The 10,496-nt window shown below is 40.3% G+C and overlaps 1 long non-coding RNA gene across 3 annotated transcripts; it reads left to right on the top strand.

Annotated features, from left to right (window-relative positions):
- Positions 1-9,100, top strand: LOC108527624 (uncharacterized). Of its 3 annotated transcripts, XR_001884865.1 has the most exons (3): positions 1-2,153; positions 3,222-3,946; positions 5,412-9,100. It is a non-coding gene; the product is annotated as an uncharacterized LOC108527624 (long non-coding RNA). The 3 variants fall into 3 exon arrangements; XR_001884864.1 differs by having other exon boundaries at positions 3,222-9,100; XR_001884866.1 differs by lacking the exon at positions 1-2,153 and having other exon boundaries at positions 2,160-3,960.
- Positions 9,101-10,496: the final 1,396 nt, after the last annotated feature.

Here is a 10,496-nt window from a genome sequence, read left to right as displayed (position 1 = left end):
CGGCGGCGGCAGCGGCCGCGGGATTTGGAGCGGCCGGGGAGGCGGGGGTGGCCGGGGCCGGCTTGGAGGCCTGGCGCCACCCTTCGGGGCCTGCAAGGACCCAGTTGGGGGGGCAGGAGGGGGCCGGAGGATGGTTGGTTGTGGGATTTCTACTTTGCCTTTTCCTCCTTATGCCGCCTTAGTGAGGGGCGGGAGCTCTGGCGGCAGCCCCGGGGTGGGGAGACGAGCTCCGGAGTCGGAAGACCTGGGTTTGCTTCCGGGCCTAGCCACCAGCTGGCGGAGTGACCTTAGGCGAGTCACTCTGTAATTTTTCTGCGCCTCAGTTTCCTCCTCTGCCTATCAATGTGTGTGGGGTTGAAAGCGCTTTGTAAACTCTAAAGCGTGGGTGTACGTAAAGGATGATTATTGTTTGTAATTTTTTTTTTGAGTTGTAAGAAAACTTAGCAGTTCCCCAATCCTTGGGTTTTGAACCTGGGAACCTTGGATTGGAGTTGGGGATCCCCAAACTCCCTGAAATTGTGGGAATGTGTGGTTTGGGGGAATGATGGGAATTTGTGGGAATGTGCGTTATAGGGGAATGATGATCCATCGCTAGCAAGTTTTCGAAGGGGGCTGTGACCCAGAAGAGTTAAGAATCACAATTTCTTAATGCTACAGAGAGGAAACTGAGGCCTAGATGTCATTTGGGACCCTTCACAACCAATTTGAAGCCCCTGTTTGAGTCCCTGGGATATGTGAGCTCTTTCTATGCATAATGGATATTCGGGGTAACAACAGTCCCCTGCTCGGCTTCTATTATGAATCCTTTTCTTTCACCATGGGGTGCCTGAAGGGTGGCTGATGCATATGGTACAATGGCACCCAGTGTAAAGCAGCTGCAATTAGGAGTGGATGTGTTCTGTAGCATCCTATTTAAATAAGCCTATTTAATCTTTGGCCCGGCAACTTTTTTCTGCTGCTTGTACCGGTGCCTGACTACCTTTCTGACTCTCATTGACCATATTCCACGACCATGGTTGTCATCCATTACTTGATCCTACTTTACGTGTCTAGTCTGTGTGGTTGGTGGTGAATAGGCTTCTTTTCACATGGTGCTGCCAAGCCCAGCTAATTAATGGTGCACGTGGACTTTTAGCAAGTGGGCTCACTGGAAGAGACTGTACCTGGCATGGAATTCCTGAAGATGTTTGGGGTTTTTTTCTTTCTTAATCGAAGGTTAATATTCTCTGAAAAGTTCTGTTAGAACTACTGCGGAACCTCAAAATCAGTAGATTTGGAAGTGATTCAAAGCTTAACTTTTTAACCTTGGCCCTCCTTGTGTTCTAATTGCTTGCAAGTGTAATACTAAGATGTCCAAGATGCTAGTTTTTGCTTCTTTGTTAATTGTCAGCTGCTTTTATCAAATTTCAGGCCATTATCCAACAAACACTATAAAAATGTTTGAACAATTGGATTTCAAACATTTTCGTTTTGTGGAGTGGTGCTCACCAAGTGGTACAGCCCTAAGCAAGTGAACACAAACACATTTAAGTGTATTTTGTCTGATTAGATGTTAGCCGGTTATGCTATTTCATTCAAATGTCTGAAAAAATCAGTTGACTATTCCCTTTTCCTAAAGGGCAGAGACAAATAGTCTCACTTCCAGAGAAATGACTGTTTTGGAGGAAAAAAGTGTTGGTCTTTTTGCTCTTTTGTAATTAAGTCTGGATGTACCTCAAAAGACTCTTAAGACTGTGGTGACAAGATGCTTTCCTCAGCAGAAAGGAGGGAAAAAAAACAACTGGAACTTAAAGCTTGAAATTCTGTGGCAAAACATGAGATGTCCAGGATTGGAGGTTGAAAAGATTTCACTACAGTATTCTACAATAGTTGGAGCAGATAACTTTCAGTGTAGCCACAGCCATGGACTCCAGATTTCCAGATTTTCAAGAACTGGACTTGGAACCCGAAAGAGCTTATCAGGATGTGGCAGGAACACTGGAGGTAGATATTTGTTTTATTTTTGAATTTTGGGACTGTTGACCTTGCTGTGAGAAAAGAGACGACGACTGAGCAAGCACTACCACCAGCACTGTTACTGGGAATTAGAAGACCTGAGTTTCTGTCCAGACCCTCAGTGCAAACTGAGGACACTCCATCCAAAGTGAATTATGGTACTTGCCATTTTCCAAAATGCCTTTTTCTTTACCATCTCTGCACTTTTGTTCATACTCTCTTTCTACTTTGGAAATGCTCCTCTCTGGTTTTTCATCTGTCAAAACTGCCATTTTCTCAGTATGCAACTCTTATGGTCTCTTTTCCATGAGTCTCCTAACTAGCCAGAATAGAACTTTTAAGTTTTATGACATTTTGTTTTGTATTTTCTATCTGTATACAAAATCCTGTAAAATAGTTACTTGCCTGCATTTTCTGTCTTTGCAGATAGCAGACTCCTTGAAAGCAGAGTCCTTGTTTAGTGCATCTTTCCCACATACTGCACAACATATCATGAAACATTTATTAGGAAGGAGGAGTTTAGAGAGCAGGCTATCAGAATAACCACTCAGTGTTTTCTTAATTGCTATGTGATAACTAAAATTACTCTTAATGAGAAGAAAAGTTGCTAGATATGGGTCATGTTTCTTTATGTTTTAATGTTTTTTGATTCTAAATTTTGATCCAGGGAGCCCTCAGACATAACGAGAAACCAATATATTGAATGGGGTGTTACATACAGAAGGACCAAGACCTTATTATCTCCTACTTGAGATGGAATCTTGTTAAGGTGAAAGGACAGCTTTTTAAAAGGAGACGGTCATAAGACAATTTGAGGAAGGCATTGAAAGAGGAAGGGGGCAATTATCTCCTTTGTTTTATTGTTGGTATATAAACTTAAAATCTCACTTCTTTTTATGCCACTTGTGGAGCCACTTCCTCTCCCCACCAAAAAATGCCCAGCACCCTGAATCCGATCAAATTACTTTCCCAAAGTATGAGGCTTAGTTTCTGTTTGCTGCTTCGCTGAGACAGTTCCCACAAGTTGAGAGTGTTAATCAGGCTTTTGTGTGTTCTTTTTTGGATTGTTGTTGTTTTCATTTATCATTTGTCTTTGCCTAAGCCAGGCTCATCAAGAATTAACAACCATCAGGCTACTGATGTGCTGACAGCAGACCCACTTAGAGTCCTGTGTTTGTAATTCCATGCATTTGTTATCTTACCTGTTTTGTCCCTGCCCCTTCTAGTCCTGTGCCTCCTGATTGCTGAGTGTTCACCTGGACCTTCTGACTACCTTCCCTGTGCTATTCCATCAGCCTACAGACCTGGTACCTGGATTTTTGCCCGAGATGATTCCTACCACCTTACTACTGAAGAAGACACCCATTCCAGTGGACCACTGTGACCCAGGAGGCATTCAGCCATCATGATGTGGCTTTACCTCCACTCCTGTCCTGTTCTACCCAGATTCAGCACAGTCCTTTATAGTGAAGTCAGAGTCCTCAAGCCAAATAGCTAAAGTGTTTTATCACAACAAAGGCCTAGTTTGTTCCATGAGTGTGCATTTCATTTCTTCAGTTAAAGCCTTCAGAGACACATAATAAATTTGGACCAGGGGATTTTTTAGTTAATAATGCTCTCTGAAGAAAGGGAACATCTTTTTGAGAGCAGCATTGGACCCCCACAATCTCAAATGATTGAAATTCATGAACATCTAGGATCCCATGAAGGTCACTGGACCCTGTTTTTTCTACTTCAAATCCTGTAGTAGCCTACTGAATGAGAAAACATATTCTGACCCATTGGGATCAAATCAAAGGCACAGTGAACTCCTCATAGCATCTTCTTTGGAATTACTCAGGAACCAGAACTTTTTACACAAATGTAAGAAATTCTACCAAGGAGTCCCCTTATCTAAGCATCTCACAAGGCTGCATCAGATTCCAGAAAAGGCTTCTCTTGATACATCAAGGTAGAACCTCTATGGTAAATCCCCTCTGTTTATAATGCACTTTACGGTTTCAAAGCACTTGTACATACATTTATCTCAATTGTCAAAATAAGAGTGAATTATAATCCCTTTTTGCAAATGAGGGAATGTAAATTTTAAAACTTAAGCAATTATCCAAAGTGACACAGCTGTGAAAGTGGTAGAGGCTAGGTTTTCTGACTCCCAGTCCAGTATTCTCCTTGGAATTACCCACAGTGTTAAAATGACTGGGTATTGGGAACCTTAGGAAATTTTCCAGCTTCCTGATCTGGTGCCCGTAGTCACATAGGATGTCTTAAGTGTGATCACATGATAGCTACATCTAGACCAGAATCCCATGGCAACATCCCACAGTTTAAGGGCATTTAAGACATTAATACTCCTGGGCCTAAAAGCTTATCTATGGTCCTATCTCTGCAAACTAGTATTTATACAAAATGAACCACCTGGTTTTTTTAAAGGTAGTATTGTTTGTGTGTGTGTGTGTATAAATACGACATAGAGAAAGGTGTTACCTAGTAAGATAGTAAAGTATGTAAGACATGTCCCTTCCCCCAGTCTACATTGAGGTATAGTGTATTAAAGGATCTTAGGAGACTCGCAGCAAACTACTACTGCTTCCATGCTTAAATTCAGAAGTCTAATTTAAAAAAAAAAGACTTGTAGCAAAGAGTTCCATTTTGCTGTTTAACCCATTGTGTCCTAAGTTTAGTCCAACACAAAAGGGTATTTTTTGCATCATTCCATCTAATGGAATGCAGAAACTGCTTTAGAGCAGTATAGCCAGTGCTTCCTGATTGCCAACAGATTGCCCTGGACACCCCAGAATAAACAGCATCTTCAAAATCCCCCTTTCTCATACCTTGTTATTAACTGCTTGAATTAGTATGTCTCTGTCATCTGAGAGTCTTGAATCTTGACAATTACCTTTGTTTTCTGTCAAGAGAATCTCTAGAAGATGTGTGGGGAGACATAGGAAAGGAATGGAGGAAAGTTAATTCACCCCAAATTGGATAAATTCCGTGACATTTAGCAATATACTTCTGTGTCCCTAGAATTGTACCACAACTTTAGTTCAAGGGCATTGCATCTCAGGTGGGTTAAGGAGGTTGGGAAGGGGAGAAAAGGGTTAAGGAGATATTTTCTTCAGATTTATCAATGTCTGAGAAGTCATCCAGCCATGGACTTCTTGGAGGAATACTTACAAAGAATTGGATGCATTTTGCAACCTCGGGCAAAAAACCCAGTGCTGTTGCAACTGAAAATCATTAGCCTTGTTCTCTGATAGTTACAAGCCCAATTGCAGGCAATCAAAATTTATAGCCAATAAGCTCTAACTCCAACCTGTAACGTGGTCCATATTAGGGAAAGAATAGGAAAACACCTTGGTTTACCACAGGCTTTGCTTACAGTTTCTGCTTTCTGTGACCTATTTTTTGTATTTCAGCATTTTGTGACCGACTTATTCTTAGATCATTGGTTTTCCAAAGGCTTTGTGGCCATGAAGCCCTTTGAGTGAAAAACTGCAGAAGCCCAGAGTAAAAGTGAAGCTGCTCTGGATGAAGCAGTGAAGCAAGAGTAGGGGCCTGAAGCCTGCTACAACTGTCTATCTTCCTTTACCACCGTGGTGACACCTAAGGGGACTTCCTTACAACACCTTGAACTCTCCAGAACACAGTTTGAAAACCACTGCCCCAGACAGCAATATGTTTGACCTGAATGGCATTCCAATCTTTTCTGTACCTCCACTCAGCACAGTTCATGTTCAGTTGATGCTGAACATTCTTAGAAATACTGTGTGTGAATTTAGAAAAGTACAAGAAGACAGGCATGTCTTTGACCCCAGGAATGATCATGGGCTGAAAGTGGTGTCAAGTGAACCTAGATTAACAGCCCTCCACTTCAGATGGATATCCAGTGATTCCTAGAATGGGATATAGCCAGAGAACAATTCTATGCACCCTACACTGACAGACTCCCTTAAGCAACTTCTTTCACAAACACCAGATGCTCTACTGGTACTTGAAGTACATAACTTTGAAGTCTTGACCCTCCATGGATGTCTGAATTGCCAGCAAGAGGGTTGTGAAGCTGGTGCCTCAGTGAGGGCATATTAGAGCAACTTGTACATATGACCTCTTGTTATCAGCCATGGTACTCTACTTCGTGTACAAGAGATAACTATGAAAGCCGAATTCAAATACTGGCAACATTTCCTAAAGGGGCTCAATATGTATCATCTTCTTTTCCAAACTACACATCACTGTATGACTCAACCAGTAGCAATTATACTGCCCCTTGGTTTTTATTCAGTTTAACTACTGTTTCCAAGATAAATGAGCTAATAACCTTAAAAAAAAAAAAAAAAAGCTATTATTTTCTTCATCACTGGCATATCTGCCTATTCTCCAGAATTATTATGACTACTCAGCTCACTTTAACAGTTGATCTTCAAGAGACAATCTTTGAACACCCCTTCTCATGTGATTTAAAATGAAACCATTTGGAAAAGTTTCTTCTAGCCAATAATAGATTTTTTTTTTAATTGCTCTGCCTTGTGCCAAGAGATGTTCTTTTAAGATGAATCTTTTGATGTCTGATACCACCAGCTGTAGGTGGTAGGGATAGTTGGAGGCTGGCCCTTTGAGCAGGCCATGATAGCTTACTTGCTGGGCATTTCAGATAGCTTATTGCCTACCCTTTTGCTGGAAACAGACTGATTTGAAAAACAAAATCTATGAAGACTGCAGCTAAGGATTTTATCAGTAGACTTAAGAGCTTTTGTCCTTGTGGATATTTTAGTGGAACCACAACAGTCTTAATACTGTCATTTTACACTGACTCAGAGCAGCTGACTTCATTCCTTGCCATGATATATATTTAAGGCAGGCATTGTAACAGACATTAAGACAACTTATCTGTTTCAGCAGGAAGGATTCAGTTTATGGACTCTCAGACCGGATCATGTTGAACAAGGAGATTTTGATATGTGTCATGAGAAAGCTCATCCTTTACTTCTCAGTCAATTTAAAGGCCAGCTATCCTGAGCTACTCGAATGAATGCACTGGTTAAACATTGGGGATAGTTTATATCCTCTCTCTCTAAGCCAATTGTGATTACATGACTGCACTCTATATCTTGTCAAACAAGGCCTAAGTCTGGTTGCTGTAGACTGCTCACCCTCAACAAATAAAAATAAAATCTGGATGACTAGCCTGCTTGTATATACAACTATTATTTGTTAAGAAGAAATTATCTTCAATTTTCTACTACCTTCAAATTGTCAGCTTTTTTCCTCTGATTTTTCCTATGCTTTACAGAAAAAGACATTGATCTATACTGCCAATCCCTCTAATCCTGCCAACTCATTCAAAATGAATGACTTAAGATGAAGATGATCATCTGCTCAAGAGTCTAAAATATACATTGTATGTAAGAATTGGTGATTAGAAAAGCAAAAAACCTAACACTTAAACCTAGGAGTTTGCCTACTATCTCCATGTCTCCATGCTTCAGATCTCATCTAAATCTTTGAACAGCACCATTCAACCAATCTGAGGCCTTGGCTTGCTTGTAAGATGATTCTCAGAGATCGGCTGAGTTAAAAAAGGTGATGACTCGATTACCAAAGAAAGTAGGGCCAACTTTGACAAACCTGGCTCTGCTGACCCTGTCATTCCCAGATGTAGCATAGACTCCTAAACAGAACCTCAAGTCTGATTGAGGATAAGGCCTTCTCCTGAGCTGAAAGTTCTTTGGCAGATGAGCAACAAACTGAAAGCTGATGGACCTGACTGGCTCTGTAAGATCAGAAAACTGTGTCCAGAATAAGCCCTATGGATTAACTCCTGAGTACCCAGGGTAAAAACTAATTTACAGAGCTTCCTTATTGATCTGCCTGTTCTTCCAGATCATATTCTGGCTATTGGTATGGCTGGCCTTTCTGAAGCTGCCCTGCTTGTCTATTTTCGTGACTCAGCTCTTGCCTGCCTCTTTCACGTGTTGCTGCAGTTAGACTCACTGACCTTGAGAAGACTACAGCCAATTTTAGTCTATCTTGTGGCCAATACAACAAGGATTTTTAATAGAAACAACCCACACCTCACCTGCTAGGACTCAGTGTTCACAACAGGAAGGACCATGTTGTATACTACTTGACCAGCAGCTTTTTTAAAGATATTTTTAAATGCAGAGTTAGCCTCTATTCCTGTATGTATTTGATCATTTTCAGCACCTGGAACCTCATCTATCAGGTCTGGAAGGAATACAGCAGATGGAAAGCTGTGTCCATTTCTCTCTTTCAGTAGTACAGAAATGAGTCCGATTCACCAGTACACACAGAACTGTACCAGTTCAGCCTGGCAAAAGAAGAACAGTTTCCACTGTACTTAAAATTTACCGCCGACTCAAATTGCCTCACAGAATTATTTGATGTAGAAGGCTAGTTGTCTTGCTTCACATCAGCAGGACAGTTGGACTCTCAGACTCATGACCACTGAGTTTGCTTGTATTGAAACTGTGGTTTCATCCGAAGTATGCTATTGGACTTGATTATTATCCCATTCAAATGGAATACAGACTTACTGAGGACAGGACAAACTTATCTCTCATGGTGTTTTTTTAGAATACTTTTATAACCAAGGAAGAAACCATGCCAGCTGTTACCATTCAACTTCTTAAGCAGAGATTAAGCTTTTTCATATGTGTTCTTATCCTGGACATTAGTAGTTTTTAATTGCCCAGCATCCATTCCATCTCATTGTAAGAACTCCCTGATGTTTCTTAAAACCACCTCTTCCTATTTTCAGTCTGTGGTTTGGACAGTCTGACCCAACCTTGAGCTTTGTGGGTGGACGTGTAATTCAGACCTCATCAATCAGCAAATCCATCTGAACTGTGGAGGAGAAGCTCTCTTTACTGAGGTGCTTTAGTTTTGTAGGATGAAAACCTCAAACCAACAGAGCCTGCCATGTAGAGAATGAAGCCAGTGCAGGGGAAAGTAGAGCCAAAATATGGAGAGACTTGAATCCTGATGACAACGTTTGTGCCCCTGGATCCAACCGTGCCTGAAGCTAGTATATCCCCTGGACTTTTCAGTTATGTGAACCAATAAATACCCTTTTTTGCTTAAGTTACTTTTGAGTTGGGTTTCTATTACTTGAAATTGAATCCAGACTGATAACATCTACCAACTTTGAAACTTGACAGATCCAAGTATTTATTAAACTAGAGGTCATGGTCACTGAAATTACTTTCCAAAGTGGAAGACAAAATGAAACAGGAACTGAGAGAATATTTAAGATACCACAGAAGCATAAAAATGACATAGTAGAAAGTAATAGAAAACCTAAATGTCGTTAAAGGATAGGTTAAGGTATGGTTCAGCCATATAGGAAAATCTTGTATCTATTAAAATGAATAAAGTACATTCATTGTGTATGGAAAAATGGCCATGATACATTAGGTGAAACAAGCTATTGATAGAAAAGTGTACAGTGTGAAATCATTTTAAAATGTGTGTGCTTATGTTTATAAATGCATAAAAAAGTCTATTCACAGCTTTCTTTGAACAGTGTAGATTACATGACACTTTCAACTTTATACATTTCTGTATTTTACACTACCCACATTACTTTTCAACTTTATTTTAAATAAAGAATTTTTTAAATTAAATATAGTGCTTACTGTTTGACCTTGGCAAGTTATTCAACACTGAGCCTGTTTTATCAAATGATTAAAAATACCCACTTTTATGTTCGTAAATATTAAATATAAATCATTCATTACTCAAGTTGACAGATTGCTATACCTTTACTTGTTTGAAAAACTCAGAGCTCAGTAATTATTCCTTAATTTTTTAAGCATGTCTCCTTCAAGTGAGTTTATTTGGATTATCAGAATTTTAGGATTTTGAGGTTGATCAAAGATTGTTCTAGTTCTTGACTGATGTTAATCCAAGACTCTATTGCAGTATCCACATTAGGCAGAGAGCAGGGGGGAAGTCACTTTTTAAAATAATCCTTGAATTATTCCGATGTCACTGCAATTAAGGTCAATAGTGACCTTTTCATTGGTAAATCCATTACATGCATCTTATCTGAACTTTCAGCAGCACAGATAACTCCCACCAGCTTCTTGAAACACTCTTCCCTTAAGTGCTATAATAATTTTCATTTTCTTTTCAACTTGCTGACTACTCCTTTATTGTAGGTTCTTCTCCCCATCATGTAAATATAGGTATAGTAGACATCCGTTGCTTTGGTTTGCCAAAAATCACTTCCCCTTTCCTTTAATGATACGTCCCCACTTACCCTTTAGAAAGCTGCTTCTTCGTATTTCATGTGTTGTCACTGGAATTATAGATGATAGTACTCCAGCCTCATGCCCTGTGGCTGAAGTTTGAGCAATGCAAGCTCGTCCTATCCCACCAGGACTTTGATTCTTAAGAGAGGTGAGCACCACCGAGCGAGACTCCATCTCAAAACAAAACAAAACAAAAATAGCCAGGCATGGTGATGGGTGCCTGTAATC

The sequence above is a fragment of the Rhinopithecus bieti genome, unplaced genomic scaffold (genome assembly GCF_001698545.2).
Source record: "Rhinopithecus bieti isolate Rb0 unplaced genomic scaffold, ASM169854v2 scaffold_4666, whole genome shotgun sequence".
Lineage (NCBI taxonomy): Eukaryota > Metazoa > Chordata > Mammalia > Primates > Cercopithecidae > Rhinopithecus > Rhinopithecus bieti.
This window is presented reverse-complemented; position numbering and strand designations above follow the sequence as displayed.